Raw genomic sequence first — 11654 nt, 5'->3', positions numbered from 1 at the left:
CTGGGATTGTGATGCCTCCCGTTTTGGTTTTCTTCTTCAATATAACTTTGGCTAAACGGGGTCTTTTGTGGTTCCATATGAATTTGAGGATAGTTTGTTCTAGTTTTGAGAAGAATATTGGTGCAATTTTGATGGGGATGGCATTGAATGTGTAGATTGCTTTGGGTAGTAATGACATTTTCACAATGTTTATTCTTCCTATCCATGAACAGGGAATATTTTTCCATTTCTTGGTGTCTTCTTCAATCTCTTTCATAAGTTTTCTATAGTTTTCATCATATAGGTCTTTTACATCCTTGGTTAGGTTTACTCCTAGGTATTTGATGGTTTTTCGTGCAATTGTGAATGGGATCAGTTTCTTGACTTCTCTTTTGGCTGCTTCATTTTTGGTGTATAGGAATGCAACTGATTTCTGTACACTGATTTTGTACCTTATAACTTTACTGAATTCATTGATCAGTTCTAGAAAGCTTCTGGTGGAGTCGATTGGGTTTTCCACGTAGAGTATGTCATCTGCAGATGCATTTGAAATCCCAACCCAAATCAGCCAAACCTAGCCCAGAACTGCAGAACCACCCAGCTGACCTGTAGAGTTGTGAGCAATAATAAATGTTTATGATTTTAAGTCACAGTGTTTTGGGGTGATTTGTTATACAGCATGTTCTTGAGAGTTGGTAACTGATACACCTAGCTATATAGTTATTGCTGCTTAACAAATCACCTCAAAATTTAGTGATGTAAGACAACAATTTATTATCTCTCAGTTCTGTGTATGATTACTATACTTTTAAATAGCTGTACAAATACTTTGAAGCTAGGTGTGGCAGGCTTTTCTTTCCAAAGATGACCACAACAAGGTCACCCACTCCACATGCTCTTACGTGATGTGGCCCATTACAAACTGGGTTTTAGGAGCGTCTCGGTGGCTCAATTGGTTAAGTGTCCAACTTTTGATTTTGGCTCCAGTCATGATCTCATGGTTCCTAAGATCGAGCTTTAGGTCATGCATAAAGCTCTGTTGGTGCTGAACCCACTGGGGATTCTCTCACCCCCCACCCCTGCCACTACCATGCTTGCATGCACATGTACACATGGCATGTGCACTTCCTCTCTCAATAAAGTTTTTTAAAAAACTGAATTTTATTTTGCTACCGCCTTGAATCTGGGCAGCTCCTGTACCCACTTTAACAGAATATGGAAGAAGTAATGCTATGCTAGTTCATTTGAGACTGGAGGAAAGAAAACACAATAAGTATATTTATTGTAATAATAGCATAATCTGTTTTTCCCTTCTTCCACAGTAATAGAATTTTGCATTGGGAACATCACCACACAACAAGATAGCTGATTCTCACATGATACCACGCCACAGAATCCAGACATAAATGATGTGTGGGTGATTCCATTTATATAAAGTATGAACGCAGGTGAAGCTTGCTGTTAGAATTCAGGCGTGGGCTGCCTTGGTGACGGAGCCCAGGGGGAGGCGTGAAGAGGCTGATGGGGTTCTGATATTCTTCTTGCCCTAGATGCCAGGCATGCAAGTGTGTTCTGTTAATGAAAGTTCAGCAAGCTATACATTTTATACACATCCATCATATACACATGATTTTTATGTTTTTTAGTATATTGTACTTCAGTTTTTTAAAGTTTTTTTAAAACTGTGTATGAGCTGCCCTTGCAGCTGAGTGTGACCATGTGATGTAAGTTATAGCCAATACAGTAGAAGCAGAATGATGTAGGCAACGTCCAGCTAGTGCCCTGAGAAAGAAAGCAGGCTGCCCACTTCCCCCCTCCATCTTGCTGCTTTAAATGTGGACAAAGCACCAGATCACCTGTTGGCCCAATGAGGGTCATTCACTGGGGATGAAGGAACAGGCTAGAAGGGCCCTGTGTCCTTAGATGTCTTCGAGGAGCAGAGCCACCATCCTGGCCTAAAACCCCTGGTTTTGGGGGGGCACCTGGGTGGCTCAGTTGGTTAAGCGTCCAACTTCTGCCCAGGTCATGATCTACTGTGAGTTCAACCCCCGTGTTGGGCTCTGTGCTGACAGCTCAGAGCCTGGAGCCTGCTTCAGATCTGTCTCTCCCTCTCTCTCTGCTCCTCCCCTGCTCATACTATGAGTGTGTGTCTCTTTCAAAAATAAAAGTTTAAAAAAAATAAAACCCCTCTTTGGATGACTATGTGAAAGAGAACTGGAATATCCTGGTCTGCCATGACTGTTATGTTGTCTCTGTTACATCCAGCCAAATAATACTCTCGGTCCAAGGATCATTGAATAAAGACTTGGAATCCTGGAAACCAGGGATCTGTAACGGCGTTCTGCAGTTACATGGAAGACGTGACACTTTCATAGGGCTCAACCAGCTGTCACGGTAGGAAAAAGACGTATTACAGGCTTGATCTCAGATTCATTTAGTGGAAGAGGAGGACAGGGAAGTTAGGATACTTTTAAGAGAGTGCTTTCAGTAATAAGATAGAGTTGAGGCTGAGTGGAGAGGAAATGAGGCCAACAAGGAATGGGGTTTTCTGTGAGCCTGCAGAGCCAAGTGTCAGAATAATGAGAGCACGAGATACGTGAGCTAGGAAATGAGCAGTACTCGTCACGACGGATTAGTGACAGCCCCAGTGTTCTTCTCTGCAACAACACGTGTTTCGGTAAAGCAAGGCCTTTGAAATCCTCAGCTGTAAGACCATTGCCAGGCTTCCACTAGAGGAGTGTGATTCCGAGGGATAGATAAACAAGCCTGTAGGATTTAATGACAAATGTCACTCCAGGAGGGCTCGCTCCAGGGAGAAACAGTGATTTACTTCAGCTCATCAACCAGCAGCTCTAGTGTATTGGAAAAACTTGCTAAAAAATGATCATAAAAGAAAAAAAGAAAGAGAACTGTAAAATAGATCTCTTGCTTCAGAGATAGTTGACCTGAACTACTGCAGAAAAAAAGAAAAACAACCAGATGGCCCTCAAAAGAACGGTCAAAGGTAATATTGGTCAAAAATTGTAAGGGATGTCTAGGTGGCTCAGTTGGTTAAGTGTCTGACTTCAGCTCAGGTCATGATCTTGGAGTCTATGAGTTTGAGCCCCATGTTGGGCTCTGTACTGACAGCTCAGAGCCTGAATCTGCTTTGATTTTGTGTCTCCTTCTCTGCTCCTCCCCTGCTTGCACAGTCTCTCTCTCTAACAAATAAACATTAAAAAAAACTTTTTTTAAATTATAAAGCAGTCTGTAGTCAGACTTTATTGTAAACAGGCAAATACAAAAGTGTTCTAACTAATCTTACCAAAAATTATATATAGAGTTATACGCACATACAAGCTTCTATACAAACCTGGGAGTTGTTTCCATAAAGGAAAACCGGGGCACTGACGGCATGGAGTAGCAGAATGGGGGGTTCAGTGGTTAGGAAACCACCTTTTATCAAAATAATCATTTTTACTGCTTTGAATTTTTACTAGTGCATGTATGACCTTTTCAAAAATGTTTTGCTTTTTTTTTTTTCCAAGAGTGTGAGCAGGGCAAGGGGCAGAGAGACAGAGAGAATCTTTAAGCAGGCTCCGTGCTCAGCACAGAACCTGATGTGGGGCTCCATCCCACCACTGTGACATCATGACCTGAGCTAAAATCAAGAGTTGACGCTCAAATGGACTAAGCCACCCAGGTGCTCCAGAAATGTTTTTCTTACCACAAACTGAAATGAAAATGCCTTTTCCTTTGCTATTTCAGTTTACGGGAAGAATGTGTTTACTAATAAATCTTTATTTCCAGACACATAGCACTTATTTATAGTGCAGTTCCCTAACATCCATTCTGGGGCCCAGAGGTAAACATCCCTCCTGGAGGAGCACGAAGAAAGTAAATTATAATCTGAAGACAGCATGTCAGAACAATATAATTCTCTAGCATTTTCTAAGTTTCAAAAACAATTCTGCCTACTTCCTCCTTACAACAGTCCCGCAGTGCACTCTCAACGGTTATTTTATAGGCAAGGAAGCAAGCTTGCACAAGTTGTCACTTGCCCTAGATTGCACAACCAGCAGGGTTTAAATCCAGGTCTTCTAATTCCAAGTTGCGCACTACACGCTGTTGTAAGTAGCGTGAGCCATGTATGTAATCATGGAACATGGACTTTACATTTGACAATGGGTGCACTATCCTAAATAAATAGAGCCTTTGCACAGTAACCCTTGACTTTTAGAAACTGTTAAAAAATATTATGTACACCTTAATTATATTACTTTTAGAAAGTACTTCCATGTGTTAAATCTTTGGAACCTCAAAACATGGCAAGTATTGTCCCTGTTTTTGGATGTGGAAAGAAACTCAAGAGAAGTGACATAAAACAGTCTAACTGTTGGACACGGAGCCAAGATTTGAGCTTAAATCTGGTCACCAAAAACGATGCTTTGTCCACAGTAGAATGTTGTTGCTAAAGTAAGAGCTAACACTTTTAAGTGTCTAGCTTCAAACAAGGTAGGCACTTCAGTACATGCTAATGTTTCTGTATGCACACACATAATTTTATGTAAATACATCAATGTAGTTATATTGTGTATACTGAAGATTTTTGTCTTAGGTTTTCCCTTTCCTATTTTGTGGTTCCCTGTTCTTAGTCTTCCATGCACTGTCCAACTTCCACATAAACTATGTCAACAACCTAGCATGTATTCTTATTTTTTCTGTGTTTTATAAATTTAAACACACATGTGTACACCTGTAGCAACCATCAGTTACATAAAAATGTGGGCATATGATACACATCAGCATACTACTTTCTTATGCTCTAGTACTGTGTAGATAGAAGTACCCCCGAGTCCCTTCTGTAGCTCTGATCCGTTCCTTCAGACGGCTGCAGGGTATCTTGTGATAGCAACGTACCATCACATTCAATCGTTCCACTGCAGATGGCATTCACTGGCAGTCCCTCTGAACAACGCTGCATCCTGCCATGTTTCCTTATGTACGGCGGTTCAATGCCCTTGGAAGAGAGTCTCCTAAATAGGATCGTCGGATGGAGGGATATATGTAGACACGTGTTTTCCTTAGATATTACTATATTCCCCTCCCCCCAAAAATGGCTCTATTACTGCAAATGTCTACCAGAAACAAGGGAGAATTTCTTTTCTTCTCGTATTTGCCAGCAAGAATTATTATTCTTTTGTAACTCGTTCTGAAAATATATGTACAGGTAATTGTTACATTTATTAGCAATTCCCTGAATAGTGGGAAATTTGAGTACCTTTTCATATATGCTTGTTGGTTATTTAAACTTGCTTTTCCATGAATTGCCTAGTGATATCTTTTGTCTAATTTTCATTAGGCTCTCTTTTTCTACTCAACGTGTAAAAGTCTAGTGAATATTATAAATATTAACTCTGTCATTTTTATTCATTTTCCCCAAATCTAAAATATGCCTATTTAATTCTTTAATGGTAATTTTTGCCATAGAAGCTTTTAGCTTTTGTATATTTCAACACATCTGAGTTTTGTGGCTTTTGGATTTCCAATGTTGGTTTAAAAGATCCAATTTGGGATCTTTCAAATGACTGTTGATTTATAATTTCCCATTCTTTTTCTAGAATTAGAAAACATAATTAATACAAGTTTTGTCAAATAGTCCTGATTTGTTTTGCATAATTAATTGACACGGACAGTTTCATATGCTTTTTTATCATTTTGACTCCTTCAGCTTCTCATTTTCTTTAGCTTTGAAAATGAACATTATCATGACAACAGATGCTGTTGAATGGCACATACATTGCCCATTTTCAGACAGCAATTTATTTTAAATGGGTTGAACTGCCTCATTACAGAAAAAAAGTCTGATTAAAATTTTGCTTTTATTGAGTTGAAAGTTAACAATTTTTTTAAAACCATTTCAGTGAAGGTATTTGAACTGTTTATAATTAGATGAGTTGAGATCATCTCCTATTCAGGACCCAGGCTATTTTCCCCTACTATCCTGACATATATATTACTTCCCCCCACACATAATCATTTGTAAGCTCTGGAGATGAACAGTTTTTGTTAGCATATACTGCAGCAAATAAATATTTCCTCTTCATAAGTATACCCTACTGATACAGAATTGCTTGCAGCATTTTCTGGTTGAAAAACACAAAAAAAGAAGTTATGACTAGTGAGATTTTCTATTTTCCTCTCTTACAGATGCACCTAGTATCATTTACTGTCCTCAGGTTGAAGACCAAAGTCAACACTAATAAGATTTTATATGAGTTACCTTTGAAAGTCTAATAACAGAGTATAATATTACATTGATATTAAACATTTGCACAAAAATGTATTACTACTTATATAATTATATACAAATACACAGACATACCTGAACTTTCCCATCATGTTGATTAGAATCATCTGAGGGGGTTGGGGTGCCTGGGGGGCTCAGACTCTTCATTTTGGCTCAGGTCATGATCTCACGGTTTGTGGGATTGAGCCCCGCATCAGGCTCTGCACTGACCGTGTGGCATCTGCTTGGGATTCTTTCTCTCCCTCTCTCTGCCCCTCTTTCTCTCTTTCAAAATAAATACACAGTAAAAAAAAAAAAATCATCTGAGGGGGGATTGTGAGTATAACTGTGACAGCATTGTTTCCTTCAGAAAGTGAGGGAAGCTGAGTCTTAGAGAAATTAGTATCTTTCTAAGATCACCAAAAGTTGTGTGCCACTGTGAAAACTCAAGTTTGCTTCTAGCGGGGCAGTGCGCAGGGACCCGTGTTTCCAGGCTTCTGGACTGGACTTGCAAAGCTGGCCTTTTCTTTCTAGACGAACCTTCATGGCACAGACACCCAGCCTTTTGTGCAGGTGCTTTCTGACCAGCAAGCACCAGGCCCTAGCTGAACTCTTCTAGATGCAAAATGAAGGTCAGATGCTGGGATCAGCACAGTGACTGCACCAGTACAGCAGCGGCAGGAGCAGCACTGTCCTCAGAAGCCAGTGCTGCCGGTCTACACTGCACCCTTGCAGGGAAATGTCATAGCTCACCTCTGCTACTAATAATTGGAGGCAGGAATTGATTGTTCTATTTCTAGCAATCAAAAATAGCAAGCCTTCCCACATAGTCTAGGAGAGAAGCAAGTTCTTTGAACAGAGATCTTTTAAATAGCTGATGTACTGTCAAAGCAAATTGAGCCGGGATACTCATCAGAACCAGAGTAGCAACTACTCAGTTATAAATTGCAGGTGCTTTCAAACAAGCATGCCCACACTTTGTGAGAAGACGCTCTCATATGAAGCCTCCTGATGAATCCAAAACAAAGTTTCATCAACATGGCGAACCTAAGAATGACGGTTATGACCACCGCTTCGGTTATCCAACACACCACCCCAAAGCACAACGGCTTAAATTAAACACCTTTTTGTTGTCGTTGCTCACATGCTGTGGGTTGACTGAGCTCAGCTGACGGGTTCTGGTGGTCAGGTTTGGGGTGTCTCATGGGGCTGCAAACAGATGGGAGCAAGGCTGTGACTGCAACGCTCAAGGTGGTCTGTCAATCCTCCAAGGAGCACCGGGCAAATTGCCACCCTGCCCCAGGCCAAATCCACCCCACAGCCAGCTTCTGCACCGCTGCAGGCTAAGAGTAGTTTTTACATTTTTAAATGGTTGAAAAATCAAAAGGAAAAAGTTTCATGACCTGTGAAAAGTACTGAAATTCAAATTTCAGTATCCATAAAGTTTTATTGGAACCCAGCCATGCTCATCATTGACAATCTGTTTATAGCCGCCTTTGCACTGCAATGGCAGAGTTGAGCAGTTGTGACTCTTGGCCGCAACGTCAGAATTCCTTATGCTTCTTTTCCAACTTTACTGAATTTTTACTGAAATTCACATTTTAAAAATAAATGCTTGAGATAAAAACAATTACAACTGTTTAACTGTGGAAGCTACCTTTTTTCTTTGCTACTGCAGTGCGGCTGAATATCTATTTCCAAACCAAATCATAAGCATGCTTCTCCAATCCCCACCAGCTGCAAAATGGTCACTGGACATGCAATTGGAGGCTTGCAATTATTTCAAAGAGGAGGAGGAATGAAATTCTTGTTTATGTTTATTTTTATTATTTTTATTTTTTTCTTGATTTTTAAAAAGAATTGGAGGGCGCCTGGGTGGCTCAGTGGGTTAAGCATCTGACTTCAGCTCAGGTCATGATCTTGCAGTTCATGAGTTCAAGTGCTGTATCAGGCTTGCTGACGTCAGCACAGAGCCTGTTTTAGACCCTGTGTCTCCCTTTCTCTCTGCTCCTCCCCATCTTGCGCACGCATGTGCATGCTTTCTCTCTCTCTCAAAAATAAATGTTAAAAAATAAAAAGAACTGGAAACATCATTTCTGCCTTTACAATGTAAACTCGAAAGGACTTTCTAAACAATAGCTAGCCAATGATGAACATGAAGGGATACAATCCTCGCCCTTAAAGAGCTCCCAGTCCAGCGGGAAGTTGGACAAGTAAACAGTGTGGTGCAGGAATTAATAACTGACCACTGGTGAGCACAACTGTGACAGCAGCACTGGGAAGAGACGCCCAACCTGGCTTGGGAAGGTCTTGAATGACTTGCTAAGGGAACTGATGGGAGGGAAGGAAAGCTGGATTGTCCCAACAGCCTTCCCAGGTCCCCACCTCGGGCCAGATGGAGATGCCACTGCTCGGTCCCCCAGAAGCCTGCCACACTTGATAGTGCACTGACCTTTATCGGTGTACTTGTTCCTCTTCCTCCACAAACTGGTAAATCCCTTTAAAGGCAGAAACTATGTTGTTTGTCATTGCATCTGCAGTGCCTGTTGTACATCTACGGTGGCTGACACATAAGAATAATTTGGTAAATAAATATGCAGAGATTTCTCAGATGATGAAAATATTACTCCTCTAAGATAGGCTAATGTTTAAAGAGAGTCTTAGGGGCACCTGGGTGGCTCAGTCGGTTAAGCATCCGGCTTCGGCTCAGGTCAGATTTCACGGTTCGTGGGTTCGAGCCCCACGTCGGGCTCTGTGCTGACAGCTAGCTCAGAGCCTGGAGGCTGCTTCGGATTCTGTGTCTCCCTCTCTCTCTGACCCTCCTCTGCTCGTGCTGTCTCTCTCTGTCTCTCAAAAATAAATAAAAAACATTAAAAAAATTAAAGAAAAACAGAAAAGTGGGACAAAAATTTAAAAAAAAAGTGAAGAGAATCTTACATGTCTATGCTAGGATATGTTTTAAAAATCTGTACTACTTGGTGTTTGAAATGTCCATACCAAATACTAGATGCAAAACAGGGTCAAGAACCATCAGGATGTAAACGCAGACAAGATACACTCACTGTTCTCCATAAACTCACAGCTTAAACTGGAGGTCTCATAATCACCACTCACACCTGAGTCAGAATAGTCTGTCTTTCATTTGTTTATAGTTTGGAAGTCCACAAATATCTCTTTTGAATAAAGAGAGCATTTCTTAAAAAAATAAAAGAGGAAAACCTTGATCAAGTTAGTAAGAAGGCTAAGCTTTCTTGAAAGATCTATATATCCCCCGCATCCATTTTAAGACTAGAAGAAAATGGGTGAGTTGAGAATTTCCTCCTGGATTTTATCTTAGATTTTCCTCACCAGCCATCGTTAGCACCTTCTTGTTCAATAAACAGATGTTTCAATAATAAAGCTCTTTCCTATATACTGTAATATCACTTAATATTTGCTAAGTTCCAGAAAAACAGCTTCTTTGTATATCCTCTCTGAAATTACAAGTTATCTTCAAGATTCTATATTTTATGCCAGTTATCCCAAGATATATAATTCAAAACCATTACCTAATTTCTCTTATAACATGTTATATTTTAAAAACATCTCATTTTCAAAATAAGATGGTTTAAGATCATCTTAAGGACCCACACAGTGACCCTTTTATGATGTTTGTAGGGAAAAATGAGCCAAAAACATATTGGTACAGTATTGTTTATTATAAACAATCAGGTAACAGTATAGTGTGGATTTGAAGGATAATTGAAGCCTAGATATTATAATCAAAAGCATTACTTAAATAGAAATAGTTCCTTTTTTTTGTTGATTTGTGTTACATAATATATGCCAGGATTCCCTGGTCTTGTCATACAGTTCAACTGGTAAATCATAATGGGGAAGACAAATGTGGAATGCACATTATATTTTTCTTTAGTTGTTGAATATATATAGCAAGTATCAGGGACACATTCGAAGTTAAGCAGGTGCTTAAAGTCTAGCAGGTGATACAAGAAGCTTTTGTTGTTGCTCCTAAGACAACGAAAAAGGGATTCTGAGTGCTAGTGCTAGGTTGTTGTTCAACCTTTCCTGAATTATAATGAGTGTTAAAAAAAAAAAACATGTAAATATATTGAAAAGTGACATCTTTGTAGTTCCAAAGCACTGGCATATAGTAAAATATCATCTAAGTAAAACAAAATTCTCACATCACAATTTTTTAACAGGGGAAAAAAAACAACAAAAAAAAATAGCCTTGAACAACACAACAAATGTTCTGGGTCTTAAGAGCAGGCCACAACGTTGTTGTCCTTTATTGCACGACCCTTGTCCATGGCAACCTTACACATGTTTGGCATTGCTATGTCTTTAATTGGCTCAGCATGTCCACTTTGCTAGCAATCCTCCAAAAGAATGTTCTTTCATTTTTCTGGATTGTCCATCTCAAAGAACAAATGCTAAATGAGCAAAAGTGGAAGTCTGAAAGACAATGATGCATTACACCTTCGGACAATTGTTGCCAACAGAAATGTGAAAAGGCCAATGAGAATGTGACTGTCGCGGTGACTGAAGGGTTAACTCTTCTGCATTTCACTTGCATCCTAATACAGGATTTTGGTGAGACATGACTGGTGATGATGCAAATGTAGCACTTTAATGATGTGTTTTTGTCAAAGGAATAACACAGGTTTGGTGGAGTATTTTGACCTGGTTTCCCAAAGCTGCATGAAAATCCAGGCTTGTTTATTTTTTTTAATGTAACTTACAAGTGGGGCACCTGAGTGGCTCAGTCAGGTAAGCATCCGACTTCAGCTCAGGACATGATCTCACTGTTCATGAGTTCAAGCCCCATGTCGGGCTCTGTGCTGACAGCTCAGAGACTGAAACCTGCTTCAGATTCTGTATCTGCTTCTCTCTGTGCCGCTCCCCAACTCATGCTATCTCTCTCAACAATAAATAAACATTAAGAAATTTAAAAAATGTAACTTATAAGCAATGAGTTCCAATTAATTCTGCAAAGATACAAGGCTACCAAAGGATGAGTTTGAGTACTTGTGAAGAGATCAAGAGAGTTATGTTAAACCTCTGGAGCAAAAACTCCAGAACAGTACTCACGTGAGGAAAACTCACCACATCAACGCCTCTTCCAAGAAGAGAAATGGGGCAAAACCAGAAAATAAGGAAGTAAGGAGAGAAAACAAACAACTATGAAGAAAAGTAGTATTATCCAAGGAAGACTTCATCCCTTGCCTGATTGCTCAGAAAAGATGGGAAGTACGTTTCAAAATAGAGATAATTAAGAAATCATCAGTTGTATTTTTTCAAGCAAAAAAAAAAAAAAAAGATTGCAGGTTTTGTTTTGTTTTAAAAGTTCAAATACATGAAGATGTCGACACAGGTTTCCTAGTAGATTCTCAGCTCCAGAGTCTGG

Source organism: Suricata suricatta, chromosome 4 (genome assembly GCF_006229205.1).
Source record: "Suricata suricatta isolate VVHF042 chromosome 4, meerkat_22Aug2017_6uvM2_HiC, whole genome shotgun sequence".
Lineage (NCBI taxonomy): Eukaryota > Metazoa > Chordata > Mammalia > Carnivora > Herpestidae > Suricata > Suricata suricatta.
The sequence above is the reverse complement of the archived record's forward strand: the minus strand, read 5'-3'. Positions refer to the sequence as shown.